Here is a 16,861-nt window from a genome sequence, read left to right as displayed (position 1 = left end):
TGCATGATGGGAATTTTCAACATCTACTTTCCTTGCAGCTGTGAGAAGCTAGGAAGCTGCATATTAATGAGGCAAGGTTTGCAGTTAATGCAGATGACAACAAGCATAAACCCCAGTAATAGGTATCTCACCATCACCCAGCAAGAATCTTGTGTTGATACCTTGTACTGTATTTGAATATGCAAAAGGTTGTTCCTGACATTGGGAAAGGCCTCAACCAATATCCGTCACGATTCTATCAGATTTCTCTCCATAGCCCACATTGTACAGGCCCCTATAAGAGTCTAACCTGTATTTCTCCAACACTATTGAATGCTTCCACAAATCTTTAAGTTGTCCAACAGGCTATTTTGTAGTCATTTACTGCTTTCAATCTTTTGAAATCTTTTTATGACCATAAGAAATAGGATCAGGAGTAGGTCCTTCAGCCCTTCGAGCCTGCTCTGTTATTCAGTAAAATCATGGCTAGTCCGACATTCCTCCTGTTCATTTTCCTGCCTTTTTTCCCATAACTCTTGATTCCCCTACTAATCAAGAATCTATCTTTCTTAACTTTGAACATACCAGAGGGTGCTGCCCCCACAGCTTTCTGTGGCAAGGAGTCCCAACGACTCTCAACCCTCAGAAGAAATTCCTCATCTCAGCATTAAATTGATGCCCCTTTTGAGAGTATGTCCCAGGTTCTGGACTCTCCCATGAGGGGAAACATCCTGTCAGCATTTATCCTGTCAAGCCCCTTAAGAATCCTGCACATTTCAATGAAATCCCCTCTCGTTCTTCTCTTATTGGATCTTATCTGAACTGATTCCAACAGAATCACTGTAATTTCAAAAATTCTGATCATACTGGCTCATTCATAAACTTCCTGAGCTGGTGAAAAGTCATGGGAAAACTTGGATAATACACAGAAAATAGCTGATGAGGAGGAGGAATGAAGCCAGGGCATCTCTAGGAAGAATTCCCATTTTAACTACAGGCCCAGCTGTGCTCTCCCTCTTGGGTTACTGTTTCCAGCACTAATCCAGCTGCTATTCTGAGCCACTCTTCTCAGCTATGTGATTTAATCTAATTTCTTTGTTGATGTAACGATAAAACCTTCGTCAAGTCTTGCCATTTGTGTCGGAAAGTGTGATGCTGGAAAAGAACAGCAGGTCAAGCAGCATCCAAGGAGCAGGAGAGTTGATGTTGTGGGCATAAGCCCTTCTTCAGGAATGCAGACTTATGCCCGAAACATTGATTCTCCTGATCCTTGGATGCTACCTTACCTGCTGTTCTTTTCTAGCACCACCCCTTTCGACTCTGATCTCCAGTCCTCACTTTCTCTTACTTGCTGTTTGTTTGTCTACTCTTCACAAATTTGCTTATCTGGGCAAACATTGCTGTACACCCTTTGATCCATTGGGAGAGAATCTTCACTAGTCCGTATAGTTTAGAAGAGAAAATAGCTTTCTTCCTGAATTAGCAAGTGCATGCATCTCAGTGAGCATACACAGGCTACCGTGTTTGCTGCTGGTGAAAATCACTGTTTGAGGTTTCACATGAACATATCCCCCATAAACTGTGAAACTTTTCTGCAATTATTTATCTTGGTCAGTAAGGAAAACTTTATTAATTTGTTTCTTTGTCCTCCATCAGAATACACTTGCTTTGCTGTATTTTCTGAGTACAGTTCACTCAAAACATTTGGCGTGAGTGATTTCATCAGAAATGTATGTTTGATTCCAGTAATGCATACCCTTACAACAACAACTAGATCTCTGTGAGGAATGACAAAGGGAACTGCTGCTAAATATAAAGTAAAAATGCCCCTGTCAGTTGGAGAAACTGGAGAATAGTATATGGCTGTTGCAGAGCACCAGTAGTTGAAGGAGGAAGCTGGGAACAACAGTGCCTTTTTGGTACAGAGTGAAATTTGCATTGTTAATTCTTTTGAGAGACTGAAACTGAGCCAAATACATTACTACTATGTTTAATTCTTTCAAAAGCTAATCAGCTTTATAACCTCATGCTGATGAGTGGTGTTGAACAAACTTCCAGAAGTGTTTTAAGGCTTATTTACATCCTCTTCACTAATAAGCAAGGCTTCCTGTAGTTCATTGAATTACCAGGGCACAGCACCATTAGTTCCCTGCTTGAAACATGCCTGCTGTTTACCCAATCTGCAATTTGTCTTTATTGGCTCCTTCGGTGTGCTTGTGTTCGGTCTCCCTCATTTGCCTGCTTTTGCAGAAAGCCTATATATGGTAAAGATATAGAAGCACACTGTCCTTCACGAAAGCTGCATTTTAAGTAATTTGGCCTTTATCCATTAACTGGTGCCTGAGTCTAGGTAAACAGTGAAATTTAAAGCAATAAACAATTTTACTGTTTCTATCACTGGATCTCATTTCCATTCCCAGAGCAACACGAGAAAGGATTTCCATGCTTGCAGTCAAAGCCTTGCCGTTTTGGTGATATGCATTAAATCAGATTAGCAGCAGGTAACTGGTGGCTGTCTCTGAGTGCAGCTGAGCTTCATATATCAATCTAATTAGCCAGCACAAGTCACATCACTTTATACCCAGGGATGGGTGGAAATTACAAACACATGCAGATTCATGTAAAGAAAGAAAGTGCAAAGATTCTGAACAATGAAACCGCTCAGAAGCTCGTCTGCATGAAGGTTACAAAGACAGGAATTTCAATTACAAGTTGTAAGTTAATGGTCACTTTCCCTGGCACAGACGCCACAGGCATGAAATATTTCTAGGTACAAAGCCTGGAAAAGGAGGTACTGCCCCTTTAACACTTCGCAGGGAGCACAAAGATGTACAGAGCTCGCCTGCACCCAAACTGAATACAGTTTAATGGATCAATTTGAATAAGATGAAGGGGACATTGGGTTTCTTGCCTCATTTTGCAGTTGATGCCACCTTCCTGTATGACCCAGTGCTGTTTCTTTGGAAATATGATGTGGAGGTGCTGGGGTGGACAAAGTAAAAATAAATCACAGCTCCCTGATGAAGGAGCAGCACTCTGGGAGCGAGTTCTTCCAAGTAAACCTGTTGGACTATAACCTGGTGTTGTGTGATTTTTGTCTTTGGAAATAGTGGTGCCTCAACTTCGAGTTACACTGAAGAATCCACTGAGGCAGTAGGTCAGAGAACTCTAGATGAGCTTTAAGGCCCTCTCAGACATTTGAACTAGTGAGGGCAGAGAGACAGAGATATTTTGAGACTCTAAGTATTGTCATTAGTTCTGCTAGGCAGTGTTGCCTCTTGTAAAAGACACAGGACAGGAAATATCGTTTGATGGCTGAATCTCCTCAATACACCCCTTCTGGTTTGTTGTACAGGTTTAGCATCCAACTAGCAATGAGGATCCTGTTTTCCTCTTCAAAAACGTACTGCATTGTAAAATGGGACTGACACCCTTTGTTTCAGTAATTAAAACTTTCCTCTTGGACTATAAACACATGATTTAATTTGAACTGGAAACCATAACCTTTGTGGGAGATGTAATGCAATGTATTGTGACTCCTGTCGTCACACTCCTATTACCAGGTGGCAATAACTCCCTTGTACTGTGATGTCATGGTGAAACTGTTAATTACACAGAATGTAATTCTCACTGTGATACAGAATGAAGTCCAGGTCAGGACTGTTCCAACTAAGCACAGCATCTTTGCTTGGCCAATTTATGTATCTGAATTAAGTGGCTTGTTTGTGATAGACTACTTTATGGAAAGCCTCAAGTTCATACACAGTTAATAATGACAGAAAGGAAACAGCTTTGTTTCATTTCAACTGGCTTTTGTCTCAATATCCAACCAAGGTGAGTCATATTGACAATATGGAGTTTAGAAGGCAGCAAATCCAATTAAATATTTAATAACACTCTATGTTACTGCAGTGGGTAATGGAACCTCTCTTTAATGTATTAAAGACAGGTTTTTTTTAAAGCATTTAATTCTGACTGTTCTTTCAGGGACACTTCTTTAGAATTATCCTCCAATTGAGTACACATTCATTCTAGCCCATTACCTCCAGCCATTTCAGGTTATAACTAATCATTGACTCAAGGCATTTTAGATAGAGCTTTCTAAAAGAATGAATTTCTACCTTGCCCTTTTATTTTTATTTTTCCCTATATAAACTTGTTTCCCTTTCAAAAGCTGTTGGGAACTTTGCTTCCTCCATGATTTCTGGTAGAGAATTTCATGTTCTAATAACCCCTTCTATATCAGAGAAAACAATTCAAACTTTTCTCCGCATTCTTTCAAACCACCACCTAAGTTTAAGCCTTCTAGTTACTGACTCGTTAATGGAAGCAGTATGGATTACATCGACATCAAGTTAGATTAGATTAGATTAGTTTACTTACAGTGTGGAAACAGGCCCTTCAGCCCAACAAGTCTACACTGACCCTCCGAAGAGCAACCCACCCAGATCCATTCCCCTACATTTACCCCTTCACCTAACACAACGGGCAATTTAGAATGACCAATTCAGCTAACCTGCACATCTTTGGACTGTGGGAGGAAGCCAGAGCACCCAGAGGAAACTCACGCAGACACGGGGAGAATGTGCAAACTCCACACAGACAGTTGCCCAAGGCGGGAATTGAATCCGGGTCTCTGGCGCTGTGAGGCAGCAGTGCTAACCACTGTTCCACCGTGCCGCCATCGCTAGCCTTATTATCTAATGTCAAAAGAAAATCAGGGGACTGTCAATTTGCTTTATGCTATTGCTGAAGATCAATTTGTGTAACTTCGCTGAATGGAGCTGAGGAGAACAGACCTGGTTTTGATGAAGTCTGTTCCTTGATGATTATAGCCAGTACAAGCATCCGCGTGGATGAGGTAGGTTAAGGAAGGATATGGTGATTACGTTGTTATCTAATGCAGAACCCAAGTGATATTCAATGGTTGAGAGCAGTGAAATGTCAGCTAAGGGTGAGGGAAATGGGTGGTTGTAGGTGATAGACAGCAATTGGTTTCCTAGGCCTTGACCTGAGCCATACGATTTGTTGAGGGCAGAAGGGAGTATCTTGAGCCAAGGTCAATTAGACTTCACTACCTGTGTATCTAGCCTGCATTTGGAACAGGATATACCTAGGAATGGTAATAGTAATGAGAAAAGTAGCTAATAGAAATAAAAGGTAGGGCATTTCTTCTGCAGTATATTGGACATTGTCTTAACTTGACATTAGATATTATTGAAGAGAAATTTGAGACCTGACTGGCCTGAGATTGAATGAGTTTTGGCCTGACTTGTGGATGAATTATTGCCAATAGGTCTGCCCAATGTTTCACTTATGATTGTGTTTTGTAGTGATCATTCCTGTACTGGGGGTATTAAGAGTTAATACAGTAGCGCCTCGACATACGAACGACCCCGTTCATGAACAAATCAGTTTACGAACAGGATTGTATGTAAAATTTTGCTTCAACATACATATGAAATTCAAGGTACGAACAAAGATACAAACGTAAAAAGCCCGTGTGCGACCATGTGGTTTCATTGTTCTGCTTTGCTACGCGCTTGTTGAACGAAAAAGCTCTCGGGCCCCGAGTGATCTCATTCAGTTTGTCTTTGGCGCGTGTGCTGTGAACAGCCGTCCAAGTATTTTTACACTATCCGAACAATGGGAAAAATTGATTCAGTTTGCGAACTTTTCGGTTCGCGAACCGGGTCCCGGAACGAGGCGCTACTGTCCTGTGGTACTGAACACTGGAAATGGTGTATTCCATCCCTGATGCATATTTATCAATCAGTGTGATTTTCCATGCTGTCTGCAGATCGGGAGTCTGAACATTTGTTTATTTTTATCGCTTCTTTTGCTAATAACCTTTGGTCCCATTCTGAAATAGATGTGTTGCTCTACTTGATATAGAATGTTGGAAGAAGTGCTAAACGTTTCGATCTGTACTGTACATGACAGGGTGGCAGCTGCTTTCCTGAATGCAGTCTCTATTTAATGCTTTGATCTGCTTTTAGAACTGGAAATGATTAAATAGGCATCAGCACCACCTTTGGGCGTTTGGAACAGGCTCAGCTTCTGGAATAGATGCACGATACAACTTCCTAGTGGCTACAAACCAGAGTGAAATCTTTTCCCTTTAATTTGCCCCATTCTGCAGACCTGAAGCTGTTGACTGTATTTTTGGCTATTATTCACAGCTGCTAACCACTCGTTCAACAACACCTGATGCAAAGGATCATCATCATTGCATGATTGTCAACAGCAAATGTTGGCAGGCTTATCATCTGTGGAGGGCTTCACAGTAGGTCTAATCCTGTTCTCATTTAGCATTACCATTCAAATAATTCCAACAGGGATGACTAAATATCAGCCCTGAATAATTGTATCTGCATTGTTCCACTCTGTTGTGACACCTGTATTGCCTCACAAGCAGAGACAAGCTACATCTTTCCTGAGCTATGTATTTGAGAGATTAATTCAGCTTTGACTCAAGATCACGTTGATCATATTGGTATTACCTGCAGCATGAATGAATCAATCCACTGCATCTGTACAAAGACAACCAAAGATTTCCAAAGAATATTTTTCATCCTTTGAACAAACCAGATTCCATGCTTCCACCCTTCTTAAATACATCATGAAATAATATGGACCTACCACCCTATCTTTATTCTTTTGTAAGAGGAAGATATGAATTAGTGACTCTGGGATTGTGCTCACCAGATGAATTCCATTGTTAGCCTCACCAAAATTTGCAGCATTAGTGGAGATCTCTGGGAATGAAGCTTTGGTGTTGTGGATGCATTTACTGTGCCCTTAGAACACAGGTGAACCTTGGCTCCTATGCCATAGATCCTGCTTCTTGAGGCCACTTGAGAATTTATAAACATATTTCCTTTCCCCTCACTCCTCCATCAGTCCAGCCTTTGACCCTGAAATGGAACCGTGGCCATATTGCCATTGTTCAGGAGGCAATTTTACTCCATCTCAATTAACACTGACCTCCAGACTTACTCCAGGTTCCTTGGAGGCCTTGGGAGTGAAGCCCTCTTCTCAGCTCCATCCCCTTCATCAGCAGGACAGTTTGGGACAGGTGTAGAATTCACCCCTAACAAGTTCATTACAAAATCTCTGCAACACCTGGACCTGGTGTTTCTAGGTACTGGGAAAAAGTGAAGACTGCAGATACTGGAGATTAGAGTTGAGAGTGTGGTGCCTGCTCCTTGGATACTGCCTGACCTGCTTGGCTTTTCTAGCACCACAGTCTCGTTTCTAGGTACTGGCAAAGTTTATGAGCAGAATGTGGCAATTGGAATGTGGTGACCTACCCCGATTTCACCTTTTCTTTGTTTCATTTTAAATGTAAGTTGAAGAGAATAGAGTAAGAGGGAAAAGCATTTGCAGCATATCTTTTCCTCATCATCACCTTCTTGAGGGCAACTAGGGATGTGCAATAAATGCTGGCCCAGCCAATGATGCCCACGTCCCATGAATAAAATTTTAAAAATCTTCATTGGTCACATGTGTGAGAAATACTGGGAGTTTTAAGTTCCTACCCTGCTGGATGACAGTTATTTTCTTTTAAAAATAGCATGTTAGAATTGGAAAAGTCACAACTCAGTGAGGGTGAAAGAGCTCTTGATTCACTCAACAGTTTGTCCAGACACTAGATGAGGAGGACGGAAGGATAGATTATCCTGGCTGACCACTGGGGCAGGGAGTTCCAGTGCCTCTGTATCAATACAGAAAACATGAAGCTTACCTTCTCAGTGCCTCATGATCGGGACAGTGCATGTGGCAGCTCTGCTCAATTCAATCTAAAAATAGCAATGTGGATCCCACACAGGCCTGATGAGCATTGACACTGCCAGCATTAAAAATGAGTCCAATGCCTGATGAACTGGGCTGCTTCATTCGTGGTTGTCAGGGTTACAGCTGTAATGAGGCTTTGGTTCCTGTCCACTGTTTTTTGGGCACTGCTGACTGTTTCTGCCAGGAAGGAAGCCTGCAAATTTCCTCTGGTAAACTTTAACCAACTACGTGCTTTATTTTAATTTTCTTCAGTCAAATCTTGAGCCTCACCAGCTACTGGCATGGATGGAATTCTGACAGGCTGCTGTTACTTACCACAGCAATGTGATGGGGAATGAGGAACCCTGTGTAGTAGAAGGAGGTGGGTTTATAGCTAACCCTGCAGGTTCAAGCTTCAGCAGCCTGCATCACTCCATCTCGATGTCCTTTTGAAATAATAGAGTGGACGTGTTATCATTCCACGTAATCAAAAAATGAAGTACTATTTAAACAGCTGCTGTGTCATACTGAAAAGCTAAATAAATAGTGGTCTTCCTGCCAGCATGAGGAGCACACAGCCCTTCCCTCTTATTGCCGAAACCCTGGTGTGTAGGTATTTGACATTCCCACCGCACATCCATGCTTAAAGGGGAAACCAGTATTGAGGTGTGTGCAATCGTGGATCACAAGTAAAAGCTCTGTGGCTCTTTGGCACACCCCTCAGCACCTGCCTGGCTGAATTTCAAAGCACGTAGTTACAGTGATCTCATCTGTAAGAGGAATGGAGAGATTAGTGTGGTATTTCCTGCTGAGGGGCATTCTTCACATTTAGTGCCCAGGCTTCCCATGGCTCATTTAGGCTAGACAAATAAACAAGTCACAATGGGCATGTGCCAGAATACAAATGTCTCCATTTCAGTCAGTCACCTGAACAACCTTGAGCTTTTAGGAGACACTGTTCAATCTGGAAAGTGATTTGTTCATACTTCAACTGTAAAGTTCAACTGACAGGTGTGTTAGGGCAAAGTATAAGAGGGATAATACAAATGAAAAGAATCTAGGAGAGAATGTGTGTGTAATTGCACACCCCTATCCAAAGCAGCCTAGTTTCCGGTCTGCACTCCTTAGTCCTATCCACAGTTTTTGGGGCATTAAGTTGGAAGGCCACTTTTCCAGATTTTCTCATGTAGCCAAGCCTGTACAACAAAAGATGCTGGGCTGTCACACACAATAGCAGACAAACTGAGAACGTGCTGGTTGTAGGAACTTCCCTGTTGCTAGTGCAGTGTAAATGAGAGCCATGTGGCCCAGAGCACAGAGGTAGAGGAACTGAATTTCTCAGAGTCCTTATTGGTTTACGGTAATGTGTTGGTGAGGTTTTGAAGTGGTGGGGTGGGGGAGGTGGCATTTCAGCTTCTCCCAATAGGAATGAGGAAGGGTCTCCTTTGAATTTGGAACATTCAGATTCTGTCCTAATGCAATCTCCTTGGCCACCGTTTCAATGGCTGACTGTGGGTCAGTGGCTCAGGCACCTATTGAAAGAAAGAAGGAAAGTTGCTCAAATTTATCCAACTCCGGATCCCATTACACCAATGTGACATGGCTGTACACATGCTCTGAGAGGGGCAGTCACTGCGAATTTCCTGGCTGGACAAGGCAGGTCAGAAGCTGTTGGCAGGATGAGGTCAGTCCTTCGGAATGAGAATGTGGAATCAGCAAAAAAAGGACCACACTGCTGGTCTCAGAACTGGCTAAGGCCACCTATGTTCCAGACTCTGCATATTCCCCACGGCTGGGAGAGGCCCTGGGAGGGGCAGCACGGTAGCTCAGTGGTTAGCACTGCTGCCTCACAGCACCAGGGTCCCAGGTTCAATTCCAGCCGTGGGCGACTGTCTGTGTGGAGTTTGCACATTCTCCCCGTGTCTGCGTGGGTTTCCTCTGGGTGCTCCAGTTTCCTCCCACAGTCCAAAGATGTGCAGGTCAGGTGAATCGGCCATGCTAAATTGCCCCATAGTGCTAGGTACATTGGTCGGAGGGAGCCTTTGTCTATTTACCCTATCCACGCCTCTCATAATTTTGTAAACCTCTATAAGTTTCCAATATCTATGTCTGAAAGCACTTCACGCTGACCCTGTCTGAAACTGCTGGGATCTGAACCCTAATTGATACCTGTTACAAAGTCCTTGACTCTGCTGAGGCAGATATTTAATTATCTCTATCGCAGCTTATTGAAAGGAGTGTGCTTGCAATTGTTGGGTCTTACTGGGATATACAGTAATGTAGTCCCCACTGGTAACATTGCTGTTAGAAACAAGTTTGAAATGTCAAGGATGTACAGACTGATCTGTTGAAGCAACTTTGCTAAGGCCTCTGACATACATCCCAGTACATTCTGTTATGGAACTGGGTATAGACAAAGCCATGCAGCACCCTCTGTCATATACGCTCTGTAGCTTCACAAGACCATTTGTTTCAGCTGCATATTAAAATCCAGGATAATGTGCAGAACTCAGGCTCTTCAGCTGTACATGTCAACATTTCTGTAATATCTGACAGCAAAGAGTTTTGGATGTTTTAAAACACCAAGGTGCTCTACAAATGCATGTTGTTGTTTTTGCATTCGGCATTGGTTTCAATGGGGGTGATCTGTGTGGTGTCAAAGCAGACAGATACTTTGGGTAGTCATCAAACCATCCTTACGACTAATAGTGTCTCAATCCTCGGAGCTCATACATCTCCAAATTCTCATGATGCTGTGAAATATTTAGGTGTCATGGATGAAGTGGAAATATTAAATGTAATATTCTCTTGTGTAATGTGTTATCATGTTTCATAGTCAATTAAGATTACATGCAATTTTGTGGACTTTATGAATATAATTCACAATTTATTTTTATTCGGAATTACAGCTCTGATTCCATTTGAGAATTCTAGTTGTGGTGATTCTGTATTGTGGACTGCACCCTGATCCACTGGAACTATAGAATATTAGACCAGATAGCTACTCTCCCCAGCTTAGAAAAAATTGAAGAGACTTCACTGTTACTGTTGTATGATTGGCAATGGGCAAGTTACCAATCACTCCCATCCCTTCTTGTGACCAGTGGTTGTGGGTGCACAGTTGAGACTTCAGTCACATTAGCATTTCCTCCTGTTCTTCATGCTACGATCCCTATTTCTTCCACATCACTATAACGAAGGCTTCTGCACAGAGTTAATGAGCATCATGGCTAGTGATTTTGCAAAACCAAATCAGAAAGAGTGGGGAGTGGGAGAGCTAATGACCAGAACTGTTAGGAGGACATGGACAAAAAACAAAATCCTGCAGCAACCAACATCATTTTTAATCTTGATCAGGGATTCATACATTGCCCAGTGCACTGATTACTTTATGTGCAGGAAATAAATTTTGTACTGTAGGTAAAGCTAGCTGGTTGCACAAGCTTGAGCAGTAAAAGCTTGGTTTTGTTATCATTTGTGTTGAATGCCAGAAAGCTGGAGCATGCAGGTAAATACAGGGAGAGCACATTACTGTAAGAACTGAAACCAGCTACAATCTGCAAACATTGCTGGACTGTTGCATTTTTGAGGTCCTGTTAATAGTTTCTGTTGAACAAACTGGAGCCTTTCATCAGCACCACCCTCCACATAGCTGCTCCTTCTCTCAAATGCTGTGAATATTTGGACATGTTTACACGGTGTGCCATTTGACCCATCATATTTCAGAATGAGAAAGAAACTTAATCTTTCAGATAATTGGCCCTTGAATGAATTGAACCCATTCACCAGCACTACATTGTCAATAAAATGAGACATTAAGAATATCTAAACTTTCTTTCGGATAACTTTCTAAAGAGAAAGTCAGTGGAGTATATTTTGGAAACGTAACTTTAACTTGAGACAGAGTTACTCTGTCTTTTGGGACATCACTAACTCTCTAACTGTTGTGGAGGTAAAAAAATTCCTTCTGTTACAAAACCCTGTGCAGTGATTGTGTTACTGCTATCCTACCACTAGTATATGTACACTAGTTTGTCATTGGAATAAGAAATTAAATTTAGTAATATCTAGACTAATGCAAAATTGTCTTTAGGAACCCAAACTAAAATAACAGATTTCGTGTTGTCCAGCTCCAGTCAGTCTCTTTCATTTCCTGTCTCTTGTGAAACCAGTCTGATTTTGATTTTCTTTGATCTCTGATTTCTTTTTGCATGATCCCAGTCTTTCATCATTTGGTCCTCCTTCATTTCAATGTTTGATCAGTCTCAGGTTAAATCTGGAGATCTAGTTACTTGAGTCACAGACCAGGAGTGCCCTTTTAAAATCACTGTCACCTACCTAAGTACACATATAACACATACAAATTGGAGTTTTTTGCCAATTCTGGTAGTTCCCATTTCACCAGTGTTCCCTACTCCAACCTTCAAACAATACCTATCATTTGAAATTATTAGATTGTATTAACTCATTCAGAGTTCCTTCATATCTGCGACTCAGGAAGGATTTAATTCAAGAAGGTGACTGGAAAAGTTTTTAAAACCTTTATAGAGTCATTGGCAATATCACCATTTGCAAACCACAAATTCTAGTGAAGACAATGAGTCTTGTTTGGCTGTACTGGACTATAAGAAATTCTGAGCTTATTGCATATTTTGATATTGTAACTGATTATTTCTTCTGCACCACTTCAGTGAATAAACAATGGTTCCACTGTGTTACTTTAATAAAACTATTCAACTTCAAAGAGGGAAGTTTCTCAGATACAGTGGAACTTAATTGCTAACATGTTGATTTGAAACATGGAATAATATGTAGCTGAAATATTTTTATAATACAAGAAGGATGGCATGGACCAAACAGCACCTGTGACAAGGGCAAGACCCAAGCTAAACCATGTTCCAAAATAGTAATAAACTGTGTAAAGTGAAATACAATGTTCAGACAGTATCAAAACCTCAGAAATGAAACTTGATTCTGTTAATGCTGTTGTAAACGAGTTGTATCGCAGTCCTGAAACATTCTCAACCTCTGGTCTTCCTTAGAAGGACGTGATCAGCTAATATTACAAAGTATGAATAATGGCATATAAGACATGAAACCTGCAAAAATAAATGGTGCTGCATACTTTGCCCTGTTGAGATAACCACAGATTTATAAATCCTATATCCAAAGAAAATAAGTACTGAAAGAGTTAAGCTGCATATCAACTGGATTTATTCTTCAGTGCAGAGAAATTACTAAATTATACTTTCCGGCAAATGAGATTAATATGTTTTGAAATAGATGATTGACCAAGAGTGGAGAGACTTTGAATAGAAGCTTTGAATAATTTAATAACAGTTAAATCAGATTACTAACTGGTTTGCCAAGCCTTGTCTTGCCTGTCTACTTGTATGTCTAGTCCAAGATTCACTCTCTTGATTCCTAACATCCAAAGTCTGCTATTTACCTTTCTCCCATAAACCCTTTACTTTGTTCCCTCCCTCTGAGCCTCCATGGGTTTCATCAGGAGGTAGGTTGTTGGGAGTTTAGGAGCCTGAACTACTATTTTTGAATTTTGTGATCATTCACATTGGATTGTGAGGCACATACAGATTCTAAAATTGACAGGGCTGTGAAGTCTTTGAAATGCTTTTTCTCTCTTCCATCTGTAGCAGATCCATAATCTATTTTTAATAGCCTTGTCTTCTGTTATTTTCTATTCATTGTCATCAGCTTGTCAACAAATGTCTAAAAACAACACAAATGTACTGGCACTGTTGACCACTTGGTCTTCATTTTGGGAAAAGAGCTGTCTGGATGTCTGGACATAAGTTTGAAGTCTTAATTTGCCTATTTGCTGTACAAAGACTGGACAAGAAATATAAAGATAAAGATGTGAATATCCAGTATAAATGTTATGATCTATGCTGCTCTGTTGCATCCACTGTCTCTGCAACTAACAATGATGAGAAACTAAATAGGATAGTGTGATAGAGCAGCAACATGTGACGTGAAGAATATTAATATTTGAGTTCATGAGAGCTTAGCATCAGTTACAACGCTTCAGTAATGTGGTTAATAGAGACCAGGCCATCCCTAATGGTTACAGAATCTCCAGGTGAATTTGTATTGATGTGAATCCTGTATTGTTGGTAGGAAGACATCATGCTGTTGGGTTTGAGGAGGCGTGGCATGGAGGATACCTAGCATGACGTCATTGCAGTGCTAGTACAGATCTACTGTACCAGGGTGATTGGAAATAGTGAAGGGAAGAAAGTTTGGGAAAAATACATCAGTAAAAACTTACCCAAATAATGAGTGAAAAGGAGAGGACGAGGAAGAATCATCAGTTATTACAGCATCACTTCACATAACAAGTGTGGTGATGTTCTTTTTAAAAAGATTTATATTAATGTAGGGCTCTCAACCCTATTATTCTTGGTAAACAACTTAGATTGCAAATTCCTCTAATCAACAGCAGACAATTATAAGTACTGATTTTAACTCTGGGTGAGTCAGATGGTGTGTAAGAGAAACCTACTTGTTCATCTAGTGTTAAAAGGCCTATTAAAAATTTCTGGATATTATTTCCATTTCTCTGAAATGCCTCCTGATGATTGACACATGGTGCAGAGGGCAGAATTGGGAGATTTGCTAGAGGCTGATATTGCCTGGTGACCAAGGTCCATTTTCCAGCAGGGTAGCTGGGAAAGATGCGAGGTGACTGCAATCATGAAGGGTGAAGAGAATGACTCGGGGAGAGAAAAATCAAGATTTCTATTTTGCTTTGGGTGCTACTCCTGCAAGAGACAAGCAACCTTGATGAAAATAAAACATAACTGGTACTGCACAGATTGCTTCAAAGCCAGGAGTAAACATTATGTCATGGTGCAATGCCATTACCAGGGTATGACCTTTTCATTTTAATGTGGCTTCCAATTTTTCAGATTAGGATGTGGCAAAAACCACTCTTGCACCTGACTTAGTCTAAACCCTTGTCCCTAGCAATATGTCTTGTGGTCTTTTCTAATCAAATATAGGCACAGTCATTGCATCATTTATGCCTCCAGTACAAAATGACCAGACCTCTGGTTATGCAGTCTTAGGTATGCACTTTTTCAGGAGTCTCTGCTGCTCTTCACAATGATAGTAATTTGTAAAGCCTTAAAATTGAATGAAAACTTCAAGCAGTTTCACAGAAATCTTGAGCTTGCACTTTTATTTAATGCTTGGACTATGGGTATCGTGGAAGAGGTTGCCTTTGATTTGTCTGCCTTTAGTTGCCCTGAGAAGGTTGTGGCGAACCTCCCCTGGAATCGTGGTAGTCCCTGAGGTGATGGTACTCCCACATTGATAGGAATTTGATCCAGAACCGAAAAAGGAATAGGGATGTCTGGACAAATCAAGGAAGGTATATGTTGTAGTGGTGAAGGATCTACACTGTGTTGTCTTTGCCCTTGTTGGTGAAACCCCAGATTTGGGCCATGCTTCTGAAGTTACTGCAATGTTTCCTGTAGACACTGTAGCCATTGTATGCCTGTGAGTGGAGGAGGATAGATGTCAAAGCTCAAATTGTGAGGAAAACTATTAATAATGTTGGCTTTGTGCACAAGGGTCCCTAATACTATGTGAACTTTTGTCTCCTCATAAAGGGTTTAATAGTTCTTCACCTCAGAATTCTATAGATCCTTTTTTTACTTTCCTCCATCAACGATGGGAATAACCTTTTTGTTTTACCCATCTCTATTGGTACATTTTCATTTAACTTAGTTCTCAAGGTGAAAGTGAGGACTGCAGATGCTGGAGATCAGAGTCAAGATTAGAGTGATGCTGGAAAAGCACAGCAGGTCAGGCAGCATCCGAGGAGCAGGAAAAGCGATGTTTTGGGCAAAAGCCCTTCATCCTGATAAAGGGCTTTTGCCTTAGTTCTCAAGATGCTAAGATTCAACAATCCATTGAAAAATATATCAGAAGATTTGTGGCAGCTACTAGAACACTAGTACCTGGAATCACTGGTCGATGAGGGACATATTCCCTTCCAGTTTCCATTCAAAGGTTTTGTTGTTAATGGGGAATATTAGATGTAGGTTAGTTGCTTACCCACAGTTAGAAAGGGAGACAAAAACCAGGCTAAGTGAAATATCCCCAGACTGAGTCATGAACCAGTTTATTGAAATATGTGAGCAGTACACGCAAGTTTCAGTTGTGTGACAAGAAGAAGCCAAAGAGGATGAGAAAGAAAATACTGAGAGTCAATATTTTTTAACAAATGAATATTCTGATCACTGGATTCAGAAGCAAACCTTGTATTTATGCAGTGCTTGCCATATCCTCAGAAACACTTTATAAGCTTTCATACCTAACAGTTGCCCAGACACAGTGAATGCATTAAATTATCAGTTTAAAATTGTTTAAGGGTTCAAAGAAAGAAGGAATGCTGGCTAGATACCAATTCTTCACATAGGGCCAAAGATCTGTTACATCTGTCTCAATCACTGGAACAAGTAGATTAACTAATTATGTACCTACCTTTTTAACAAAAAAAGGAGACTTGCACATTGTAATCTTAACCTCCTGAATCATACCATGTTAGAATCACTTTGGTGTTTGGGGAGTTAAGTAATAGATCTTAACACTTTGGTTGTTACTGCTGGACTTCAGAACATGAACTGTTTGCCATTTATCAAGTTTCAATACCCATCCCATCTGATTCTTCATTCTGGACAATCAGTTGACACTTACCCATTTTATGTTTGGATTCTCTCTGCTTAAAGTTTCCCTGCCTGTCCTATTCTGTTTCACTCCCAACTCAAAAATGTACCATAAATTTACAACGGCAGGATTATAAAGTCTGCAGGAACAAGGTAATGAGTGGTTTCAGAAAAGTACAAATTTTGTATTTTTTTAAACATCATGTGTACATGGCACTATGCTTCATCTGACTGTTCAGTTCTCGCTGAAGCATGTTTTTTAAAGCTTTTAGTTCTGCACAGAACAGGAAAAAGGTGTGCAATTACACCGTTGACATGAGACTGTTGAGCCAATTAGAGAAATTGCTTATATGTTGAACACAATTGTTCCAGAATACTCCACTCGACAGAGTTCTAATATGTGAGTGAAGTAG

The 16,861-nt window shown here is 40.8% G+C and overlaps 2 protein-coding genes across 2 annotated transcripts in view; one reads left to right on the top strand and one right to left on the bottom strand.

Annotated features, from left to right (window-relative positions):
- Positions 1 to 16,861, top strand: part of syn3 (synapsin III) — a 232,351-nt gene that overhangs the window by 133,378 nt on the left and 82,112 nt on the right. The window lies entirely within an intron of this gene.
- Positions 1 to 16,861, bottom strand: part of LOC122559621 (metalloproteinase inhibitor 3) — a 32,756-nt gene that overhangs the window by 14,923 nt on the left and 972 nt on the right. The window lies entirely within an intron of this gene.

This window comes from Chiloscyllium plagiosum, unplaced genomic scaffold, assembly GCF_037043375.1.
Source record: "Chiloscyllium plagiosum isolate Xiang-an unplaced genomic scaffold, Cpla_swu_hap1 HiC_scaffold_19, whole genome shotgun sequence".
Taxonomy (NCBI): domain Eukaryota; kingdom Metazoa; phylum Chordata; class Chondrichthyes; order Orectolobiformes; family Hemiscylliidae; genus Chiloscyllium; species Chiloscyllium plagiosum.
Note: the sequence above shows the minus strand (reverse complement) of the source record. Positions and strands in the feature narration are given on the sequence as shown.